Source organism: Triticum dicoccoides, chromosome 5A (genome assembly GCF_002162155.2).
Source record: "Triticum dicoccoides isolate Atlit2015 ecotype Zavitan chromosome 5A, WEW_v2.0, whole genome shotgun sequence".
Classification (NCBI taxonomy): Eukaryota; Viridiplantae; Streptophyta; class Magnoliopsida; order Poales; family Poaceae; genus Triticum; species Triticum dicoccoides.
Window position 1 is genome coordinate 72381971 of NC_041388.1, and position 11574 is coordinate 72393544.

An 11574-nucleotide genomic window follows, 5' to 3' on the forward strand; every position below is an offset into this window, starting at 1 on the left:
ATTGACGATCCACCCGTGTCGCCCACACGGGAGCGACGCGGGGGACGTGGGCCTCGTGGGCGTATACGGACCTGGTTAAATGATAGTTCATTCTTCTAAAACAAAGTTAAATAATAGTTCACTAGAAGTAGCATATTGGGTCGAGGATTAGTAGCATACCGCTCGATCACCACCTATGTTAATTGTCGCGAGCCAGGAACCAGCATGCCACATGACGATCCTAACCTATTAGTACTTTTTTTTGGAAAGGAGGATAACGCTGGACCTTTGCATCAAGTGATGCACAACACCATAATATTTATACTGGTAGTATATATTGACATGCGCTAAGCTGGCGCATTAGATGAAGTATAATGACAGATTTATGACCAATTACGTGTCTTTTTGTCTATGTGAACGTGAAAGACATGAAAAATATTAATAAAGGGAATCAACTCTTAAGGAAGAGCCTTGCATATACATTAGCTTCTATAGGCAAATACAGATAGATATGAAGACCGAAAAAGACAAAAGGTAGAAAAGAATACTAATTATAATTTTCAGCCACTCACAGGTTTAACCCTGAGCGTGCGCTCCCTCCCTCCTCCTCTGCGCCGGCGGCTACTCCGGCCCCGGCGGCCACCCCCCTCCCCCCCTCCGCCGGCTGTCCACTCCGGCTGGGCGTCCACAATGTCGGACCGGGTCGCCCTCTCCGCGGCGTCCTCCGAAGCGTCGCCGGTGTCCTCCCCTCCCCCGGCTTCTCCTCGCCCTCGCCCTGTGCTCCGCTCGATCCTGGTGGTCCCCGAGGTGGTTGGCACGGCGCATGGGCTGCTCCTCCAGGGGGCGTCCTCCCGCCCGGCCGCGCCGCCGGCGGTTGGTCCTTCTGGCTGGCAGACCAGGCCAAGCCGGCGGAGGTTTTCCTCGCGCTCGCGCTCCCCCCTACCCGGCAAGTTCGGCGCTTTCCCCCCAGGCATGACCGGCGTTCCCCTTCGGGCAGGTGGCCCAACATCCTCCCTTCCTCCAGGCCTCCGCGTGGCCGCATCACGGCTATGCTCGTCTGCTGCTGCTAAAATTGTGGTAGCGAGAAGCACATCTCCGCCATGTGCACCAACCCTCCAGTGTGCGTCCGTTGTGGTTTGGAGGGCCACATCTCCAGGGACTGCGGTCTGCCTCCCCGCAGCTCCTCTCCGGTGGATGTTCCGCGGCCACCGCCCGCGCTTCGCCCTCGCCCCTCCATCCCCTCGGCTAGGGCGCGGCCTCCGTCTCCGCCAGCGGCGCCCGCGTCCAGCACTGCTCTACCCCCCCGCCGCCAGGCCCGCCACCTGCTGGTGCGGTTCGTCTCGGTGTCTCGTGGGCTCAGGTGGTGCGCGATGAGTCATGTGCGAGTGTGGCTGGTCCGGAGTTCGCCGTGCCGTTTGCTCCACCGCTGGGAGCGGGTGCCTCCTCCTCCTCATCGGCGGCCCCGTAGATCTTGGTGGATGAGCAGGTGGATTGCTGCTTCTTGGAGTCCAGGCCAGACCTCTGCGCCCTTGAAGAGGAGCTGGCTCGTGCTGTGGTGGTCTCCGTTGTGGGCTCTCGTCAGGCGGCGAGCTTGGCGGCAGCTTTGCGCGGTGTTGGTAGAGGAATTCGACCTGGCGCCCCTCGATGCTTCAATCCGCGAGTTCTTCCCGGAGGAGTTCCTGGTGCTTTGCAGATCGTTGGACATCCAGAACAGGCTTCTGCGGCGTGGTAGGGCGGGCACGCCTCAGTTCGACCTGGTGCTCCGGCCCTGGTCGCGCCAGGCCCGTGCAAAGGCCATCTCCATGCCGTTCTTGGTTCCCCTATCGCTCTGGGGGGTGCCGGCGAATGCCTGGACTCGGCGGTCGGCCGAGGCTCTCCTGCATGGATTGGGCGGCGTCATCAAGGTGGCCGCTTCGACTGAAGCCCGGAGCGTCATGGCCGGCTTTCGGGTGTGGCTGCGTACAGACGATCTGGCGCGGAGTCCTTCCCGGCACATCCTCGTCACCGAAGAACCTGGGAGTCGCCGTTTTGGGGCCGTGTGCTCCGCCTGTGCTGCTGATGCACTTTGGTATCCAATCTCCATCGTCCAAGAAGAAGGTGCCATCCGGCTTGGCCCGCCAGCGAGCGCGCATCCCCCACCGTCGCCTCCTTCGCCGCCCCCATCGCCGCCTTCTTCGCCGCCATCTGATGGTGGGCGTGAGGTGGTTCTGGGGCAGACTTGACTAGTGGTCGTGGCCTTGCAGATTCGGGTGGTCAGGCTGATCTTTCTTCGGTGGACGGTGGCGCGCCGGCGGCGCCCTCGGCTGCACCCGTGCCTTCCATCTCGCGTCAAGGTGGTGTTCAAACGGGTCAACAAAGGCAGTCCGTCTGCGGGGCCCAGGATGTGGCGGTCTCTGCGCTGGCGGTCGTCGATGCAAGTTCGCCAGGTGTTTTCAGCTCGGCCAGTGTGGTTGGCCCTTTGGCGATTGATCAGGTGGGCGAGGATGTCGACATTTCGGTGCTGGCCTCTGCGGAAAGCGGTACGGGGCCTCATCGAGATCATGTGGGCCTCTCCTCGGGCTGTGGTTCTGCACTGTCGGACTGGGGCGCCAATCCCCCGACCCGTGACCCTGCCTCTGTCGGCCAACCAACTCGCCGCGGGATCCGTGCGGCTCCTGCCCTTTACGCTTCACCCATGGTGGACCTATCCTCTCCGCGAGTTCGGATTAGTTGCTGGGACCTTGATCTTCTGCAGGAAGATTCGCCACCCACCCCTGCCGCCAATTATGGCTGCTCGGGTTTGTCGCCATGTGTGGACGATTACTGCGACGCCAGCTCGACGCCTGCTTCCCTCTTGGATCCGGTGGATTGTGGACCCACTTTGTATGATCTGGACATGCCTGCATGCATGCAGGATGGGACACACCCTTGGAGCCTACAGATGAATGGCCAAGATTGGATCGTTGTTAGTTTATCAGATCGCCACTCCTCCCACGGCGAGCCGATTGCTCCTTCCCATCCATCGCCGTAGGACCAAGTTGCTCTCCTCTATTCTCAGCTCAAGCAGGTGATCTCCCCGCTGCTTTCCCAGCCGAAATCGCGCGAGGTTCCGAAGAAGCAGAGGAAGCCAAGACAAAAACGGCCACCTGTGTCCACTCCTCGGCATAGTGTGAGGCTTGCCAAGGGTGGCCGAGCTTCCAAGGCATCCAAGCAACAGGCGGTACTCATCCGGAAGCTCTGCCTTGCCAACAAGGGCGATGTGATCTCCGACGACGTGCTGCAAGCCTACGTGGACCTATTCGACAAACCTCTAGTGGACAGCCATATACATGCCATTCTTGCTCTCTTTGGTTGGGATGCTTCGACTCTTCTGCTCATGGGAGAGGATGTGGACGTGGTGGTGGGCCGGTAGAGCCCCTGCATGGTGGTACTTCGGTGGGTCCCTAGCATGACATCTCAACCCCCGAAAATTTTGGTGTGGAACATGCGCGGGCTTAATTCCCCGGCGCGTCGTAGCTCAGTTTACCAGATTGTTCTCTCGTCCGCGGTTAGAATAGTGTGCCTACAAGAGACTAAGATGGAGTTGATGACTTGTGATGTTGTGAAACAATGCCTTGGGAATAAATTTGAGGACTTTTTCTATGTTCGCGCGGTCGGTACTCGTGGCGGCATCCTCCTCGCTTGGGATAAAACGGTGGTGATGGGCTCAAATCCGCATGTTACGACAAACACTCTAACGGCCCTTTTTAAACAAGAAGGGGGGCCTCACTGGTGGTTTACAGGTGTCTACGGCCCGCAACGTGATGTGGATAAGGTGGAGTTCATCCAGGAAATTCGAGACATTCGAGATCTCCACGTGGGCCCTTGGATGGTTGCGGGTGATTTCAACTTACTCGTGAATACGGAGGACAAAAACAACAACGTGGTTAATCGCAGAATGATGGCACGGTTTCGAGCGCTCCTCAATAGGCTCGCCCTTAAAGAGCTTTATCTCAATGGTAGGAGATACACGTGGTCTAATGAACGTAAGCGCCCCACCCTTGAGAAGATCGATCACATTTTCGTCTCCAACTGTTGGGAAGACATCTATCCTCGCCACTTGTTGACTGCCTTGGGCTCGGCTATCTCCGATCACTCCCCTCTGTTGGTGGACCTGGACGCAGATTTCCACTTGGGCCGTCGTTTCCGCTTCGAGGCTTTCTGGCCCAAGGTGGATGGCTTCCTGGACGTGGTCAGCTCGGCGTGGCATTTTATTCCTGCCTCTGGAAACCCTTTCATCGTCCTTGATAACAAAATGCACGCAACGGCAAAAGCCCTTCAACAATGGAGCGATCGCCGGATTGGGAATATTCGGCTGCAAATTGCTATCGCGTTGGAAGTAATTGGGGGACTTGACAAGGCCATGGACACTAGGCAACTCTCTGAGCATGAGCACGGTCTGCGGAAGTTACTGAAAACGAAGCTGCTAGGGCTCTATTCTTTGGAGCGCACGATCGCTAGACAGTGATCACGGTTACTTCAGCTGAAGGAAGGCGATGCAAACACAGCATTTTTCCACAAGCACGCAAGGCACAGACAGCGGAAGAGTGTGATCACCACTATGTAGCACAATGGCGCGGTCCTCACTGGTCAGGAAGATATTGCAACCGCTGTGGACGACTACTACTCTGGCTTGCTCGGTACGACGACTCCCCGGCTTGCCGCTATCGACCTGGATCAGCTTGACCTAGCCCGGCTTGATCTTGCGCACCTGGAGCTGCCATTCTCCGACGAAGAGGTAGAAGGAGTCCTCAAATCCATGCCGCTGGATAAAGTTCCAGGCCCTGACAGCTTTACGGGCAGGTTCTTTCTGACGTGTTGGCAGATCATCAAAGGAGATTTCATGCGGGCGCTTTCGCAGTTCTATGATGGCGATATGAGGGGTCTTGCGGCTGTCAACAAAGCTCTCATCTCCCTCCTTCCGAAAATTCAAGGCGCGGTGGACATAAAAGACTTCAGGCCGATTAGCCTTATAAGTGCGCCGGCTAAAATCTTTGCTAAGATTTTGGCCATGAGACTTGCGGTGGAACTGCCACGGCTTGTGGGGCTGCACCAGAGTGCTTTCATTCGAGGGCGCACCCTTCACGATAACTTCATGCTCGTGCAATGTACGGCGCGGCGCTTAAATTCATTGCGCAACCCGGCGGTGCTTCTCAAGCTGGACATCACTAAAGCCTTCGATACAGTTAAATGGCCCTTTGTACTAGAGGTGTTGAGGAGGATGGGATTCGGACATCGGTGGATCTCTTGGATATGTGGGATTTTGGCTACTTCTTCGACGCGTGTCATGGTCAATGGATCGCCTGGCAGGCCTATCCTGGCTTGTCAGGGAGTGCGGCAAGGGGAGCCTCTGTCTGCTTTGCTCTTTATCCTATGCATGGAGCCGCTTCGGGCCATCTTCCAATATGCAATGGAGAAGGGTTTACTCTCCAACCTTGCTAGAACCGGGTTACGGCAACGTATCTCTATGTTTGCTGACGATGTAGTGGTCTTCCTTAGACCAAGCGAGCTCGAGGCACAAACCTGCCACGCCATCTTCAAGCTATTTGGGCAGGCCTTGGGGCTGGTTGTCAACATGAGCAAAAGCATGGTGCTCTCAATTTGTTGCTCCCAGGACGAGATGCAACTTGTCACTGAAACTCTGGGATGCACTGCTACGCCATTCCCGTGCAAATATCTGGGGCTGCCGTTGACCCTTAGAAAGCAAACTGCTGCCCAGCTACAAGCTCTCATGGACAAGGTAGGAGACGAGCTCCCTCTCTGGAAGGCGGCTATGCTTCCGAGGAGTGGGCGGTTGCTGCTCATTCAATCCGTCTTGTGTGCAATCCCGGTGCACTCCATGCTTGCCCTAGACTTGCCGGCGAAAATGATCACCGCTCTCGTCAAGATTTGTCGTGCCTTCCTTTGGTGTGGTAAGAAAGAAGCGAACGTCGGCAACTGCTCTGTGGCTTGGGAATCTGTATGCAAAGCTAAATGGGCTGGTGGCCTCGGAATACCCAACTTGCAATGGCTCAACAAATCCCTCCAGGCCAGGTGGCCGTGGTTGCAAAAGTATGACAAAGACAGGCCCTGGAGTGAATTTCAAATCAAGGTACCCAAAGAATCTCTGGCACTTGTGGATGCGGCAGTGAACATCTCTGTGGGCGACGAGACATCCATCTTCTTCTGGGAAGATAAGTGGCTTCTCGGGTGTCGGGTATGCGATCTGGCCCCTCTCATCTACGCCAAGATCTCACCTGGAATCAAAAGATCGAAAATGGTGGCACGCGTGCTTCAGAACAACGACTGGGTGGGGGACATCAATCCGAACCTCCAACCTGCTGCTTTGCTTCAATTCTTTGAGCTCTGGGATCGTGTGGCCATGGTGCGGACGACTGCGGGCGAACAAGACGTGATCTTGTGGAGCTGGGAAAGCAATGGCCAATTCTCTGTGCGATCAGCTTATGCCGCCAAATTCATGGGGCTCGAGGTGTCCCCAACGGCGGCCATCACCTGGGGATCTCAAGCACCCCTACGATGCCGCTTCTTCGCCTGGCTCACGCTCAAGAACAGGTGTTGGACTTCTGACCGACTCGCCAGTAGAGGCCTTCCACACCAAGTCTCGTGCCCGCTTTGTGGTCAGGCCGACGAATCCATCAACCATCTGTTGCTGGATTGTGTGTTCGCTAGGCAAATTTTGCACTGGACTGCTGGGGTCACGGGCCGGTCTACTTTTGTGCCGCTCAAAAACGAAGAGCTCAGCTCATGGTGCATCAGGCAAGACCTACTGGACACAAACCAGAAAACTACAAGAGCAACCTCTCTTCTAGTCTTTTGATTGCTCTAGAAGCACAGAAACGACATGGTATTCAATGGTACAACGCCATCAGTAGCTCTCCTCAAGCAGCGGATCATGGATGAAGGGGAGGCCTGGACCAAGGCAGGCTTGTTTGGCAAGGTGGCCCAGAATGTAGAGGTAGTTAGGTGGGCAGCTCCGGGCTTGTAGCTTTTCTCGTTTTCTTGGTAGTGTCAGAAAAGCCGACATGTAAATACACCGTGTACATTGGTTACTTTGGGGTTCTTCCCCTTCCTCTTTAATGAATGATACGCATGCTCGTGCGTATTCGAGAAAATTTTTCAGCAACTATAGATGTAATGTTAGTTTCATATAGCCTTGCTCTTAGTAACTACGATTGTTGTTGTGCGAAACAAATCTATGTATTGACTGAATAACATGATATGATCAAGAACAAGCATTAGCTTATGCTGAACATTGTTACGTGGCATCTTTTGTTTGCCAACTGCAAAGATTGATCTAGTCACCTAATAGGGATTTTGTTGACAAATTTTGGTCGGTGATGCGCGAATGAAATCTTATCAACGTATCTACCTAGCCGTAGGTGACAGAGATGCGTGCGAGGATGCAGGTTCTCGCGTGGAATAAATGGAGTTGAAAAACGGAAAAGCACGTGAGGGTTCTATATATGCCCGAGAGAAAATGGCGCCGATGGATCACGACGATTCAGAGCTAGGACTCCCACGAGTTTAACCAATCAACCGGTCATGAACAACAGTGTGTATGTATACAGATTGAGCTGATATACACGTACTGAAGTACCGGATGTATACATTGCATATAAAAAATATTGCGACCCTCCGTTCTATGAAGCGTGTGGGCGGCAATGGCCTGCATACGTACATGGAGCCAGCTGCTAGGCTGTTGTAGGTACAAGTCCGTCCCGGCCACTAGAGCTTGGCATCAGATGGATACGCGATTCGGCTGATGAGAAATTGAAAAACAATGATGTATTAATAAATTTGTTTTTAGATAATCTGTTGCCATTTCTTCTGTACCCTTACCGTTTGTTGGTTTCTTCTTCTCAGGTTGCGAGCTGCCAGGGCTTTTCCTTCCTTCCGCCAGCTCCATTTTCGTGGAAATCAGCCTCGATTCGATGTTGTGCCATGCGGCCGCGGTTAGTCGGTACCTCCACCTCCAACCGTCGCCGCGCCCCTGTCACCTGCCATGGAGGGCACCCACGTCGCCGACCCGGCGCGCCGTCCGCGCCACAGCTGCAAGGTCGTCATGTCTACCCCCGCCCTAGAGCACGCCGTCTTCGTCCTCAAGCGCCAGGCCGTGCTCCTCACGGCGGCGGACGCCAGACACGCCTCCTCTGCCATGGCGGTCGGCCAGGAGTTGGAGGCGTGACTGCGCATCCAGCCGCACCAGCTGCGGATCACCTGCCACGACCCGGAGGACTACCTCATCATCTTCGACCTGCCGGTCCACCAGGAGCAGGTGGCCAAGCTGGGCGCACTGATGGTCGACGGCGCCAAATTCTTCATCAAGCGCTGGCATGAAGACGACCATGCCGTGATCCAGCCGTTCAACTACCACGTCAAGTCATCATCGAGAAAATGCCGCAGCACTTCTGGTCTGTGGAGGGGGCTGAGAAGGCGTTCGGCTGTCGCGTCGACCGCCTCGGCAGCCGCATGTTTGAGCGCAGCCACACCAAGAGTTTCGCCTGCTGGGTCTGGGTATGGGACGTTGGCCTCATCCCAACCAAGCACACCTTCTGGCTGATCCAGCGCGGGGCGGGCAGAGTGGAGGAGATGCTGGGCTTTTCGCTGCCCGGCCGCGTCGTCGCTGCGCCGCCGTCTGCAATCCGCCACGACGTCCTCATCCACGTCAATCGCATCAAGGACTGGACCCCGTACAAGCCGCGGTCGCCGCGCTCTGCTCAGAGCGTCCTGCCATCCTCGGATTCGAATGATGATGACAGGCCGATGCCGCGCATCATCCCGGCGGCCTCCTAGAAGAAGGGCGTGGAGGATGGCCAGCGTGAGCTGCAGCATCGCCGTCAGCTCGCCACGCTGGTGGATGTGGGGTGCCGCGGCAGTGCTCATAGAGGTGGCCGCAAGGACGATGAGGACGACGACCAGGGCGGGCGCAGGTCTTGGAAAGACACCCTCTTGGGTCGCAGCCGTGCGGGTAAGGAGAAGGTGGTGGATACGGAGGCCTCCTCGCGCCGCCGCAGCCGCTCCCCCCGGGCATGCGCCGCTCAGAGAGCTCCAGGGGCCGCCGCAACGCTGGTCACCACCATGTTGGGGGTGCAGGGCCAGCCTTGCTCCAAGCCCCGCGGCCCCTGCCCTCCCAGGCACCTGTCGACGCGCCACCAGCCGCCGACCCGATTGCGGACTTCTTCGCCGGCACCAAGACAGCGTTGTCGCCGCCACCACCCTTCGACTGCATGGCCGCTGAGCTGGAGGCTCACATGGCAGCTGCCGTTTCTGAGCCACTGCTTTTCAACGGAGAAGTCAACAACGCCAATGCCGCGTCCACGGCCCTGCTGGACGCCTTCGACCCAACTCTGGCGGGCCCATCTGCTGCAGTAGGCCTCTTAAGCTGCAATGAGCCGGCCCGCCCCACGGTGGTGGAAATGCAACTCGGCGCTGTCACCCGTCAGGTCTGCTGCCTGCAGCTTGACGCGGCTGCCGCACCTGTAGACGCAGCTGCTGCACCGTAGGGCCTCTTCCAAGGAACAAAGCCGCCGCTAGTGCCCACTGCGCCGGTGCGCCATTCGTCAGCCCTCCCAAGACCAGGACTGTGCCGCCCCCTGTTCGTCACAGCGCCAGGCAGGCGGCCAACCCGTCCCCAGTGCCGGTGGCGCAGCGGGGAACCCTCAGGCTGGTGCGAGAGCTGGGCCTGCTGGGTTCCAAGGAGAAGATGACCGCCAAGGCTGCTGAGAAGCTTCTGTGCAAGTTCGACGAGCCGCTCTCTGACGAAGACATTGCCTGCAACGCCAAGATCACCCGCCTCAACCACGAGGCGCTGCGTGTTGCTGCCGCCATGGCAGGACTTGATGGAGCTGCCGATGAGGCCGTAGTGTGATCATGTTAGTTTCTGCTTATGTTAGTAGCCTCCAACGGTGCCCGGCCTTCCGCGAGGTTGAGTTAGGTCTTGTTTCTGTTCTTGTCAGGTTAGCAGGTAGGTTTAGCTGGTGCTGGCGCAGTTTGGGGCCTATTGGAGGGTGCCAGCATCCCCTCGAACGTGGCTGTGTGTGGTTGTTTCCCTTCCTGGTCCTTTTCAATGGTAGTAGTAGTCGTTGGAGCATGTTTTGGTTTCCTTATGGATGACAATAACTGCCCAATTCTGAGCTGGAATGTGCGAGGATTGAACATGCCAGCTAAACGCGATGCTGTGTGCGAAACGGCGACAGCACATCGACCGACAATCCTATGCCTCCAGGAAACCAAGATTGATGTTTGGTCGCCGGCCCTAGTCAAGCATGTAGGAGGAGCGAGGCTGGCTGACTGCATCGTCCTTCCGGCGATAGGCACCAGGGGAGGGATTGCAGTTCTTTGGGATAACCAGATTGTTTCCCATGCTGTAGGAGAATTTGCAATCACTGCAAAAGTCACCGTCCTGCGTTCGACGACTACGTTCTGGCTAACCACAGTCTACGGGCCAGCGGATGAGGGTAGAAAAGACGATTTCCTACGTGAGCTAGCTAGATCAGTGCCACCCTCGTCTGAGCCGTGGCTACTTACAGGCGATTTCAAGATAATCTATGAGGCTAGGGACAAAAACAATTTCAACTTAAATAGGCGCATTATGGGTAGGTTTAGAGCTGCGATCGACTCGGCTTGCCTGCGGGAGATCAAGTGCAAAAATAGATGTTTCACGTGGAGTAATGAACGGCTAAACCCTACCTTGGTTAGCATAGATAAGTTTTTCTGCAATGTGAACTGGGAGCTGCTCTTCCCCACTTATGGGCTGATGGCCTCTGCCACGGCATGCTCTGATCATTGCCCGCTGATCCTAGCACCGTGTGACGCCCCTAAGCGCCCTGCCCGCTTTCGCTTTGAGTCCTTCTGGCCAAAGTTCCCACATTTTCAGGCCACCGTCGAGCGGGCTTGGAATAGGCCAGTTCAGCAGCGCTGTGCGTTCTCAAGGTTGCAAACCAAGCTGACCCGCACTGACCAAGCAAACCAAGCGATCTCAAGATTTGGAGCAACTCTCTTTTCAGTGACGCAAAGCTGCAGTTCCACATTGCCAGTGAGGTCATCTTGCGGTTAGAAGTAGCTCAAGAAGCAAGAACTCTATCGGCTGCAGAATTTACACTGCGCAGACTGCTCAAGATGAGATTGGTGGGGTTGGCGGCCATCGAGAGAGCCAGGAAAAGGCAAGCCTCCCGGGTGCTCTGGCTGCGAGTGGGTGATGCCAGCACCAAGTTTTTTCATGCAAAGTTCAGTTCCAGGAGGCGCACAAATTTCATTCACTCCATTCAGAACGCCGACGGAATTGCAATAACACATGCAGACAAGGCCCAAGCCATCCATGATCACTTTAGCAAAGTAATGGCAGCTAGCACGGGCCAGAGTGTCACGCTAAACTGGGAGGCTCTGCGGTTGCCAAGGGTTCAAGCTGCTGGGTTGGACAATCCATTCTCTGAAGACGAAGTCTGGGCAGCAATTTTGCAGTCACCGGCAGAAAAAGCGCTGGGGCCTGACGGCTTCATTGGCACTTTCTTCAGAGCCTGCTGGCCGATCATCAAGGATGACATCATGGCGGCATTCCACCGCTTCTACAGCCTCGCG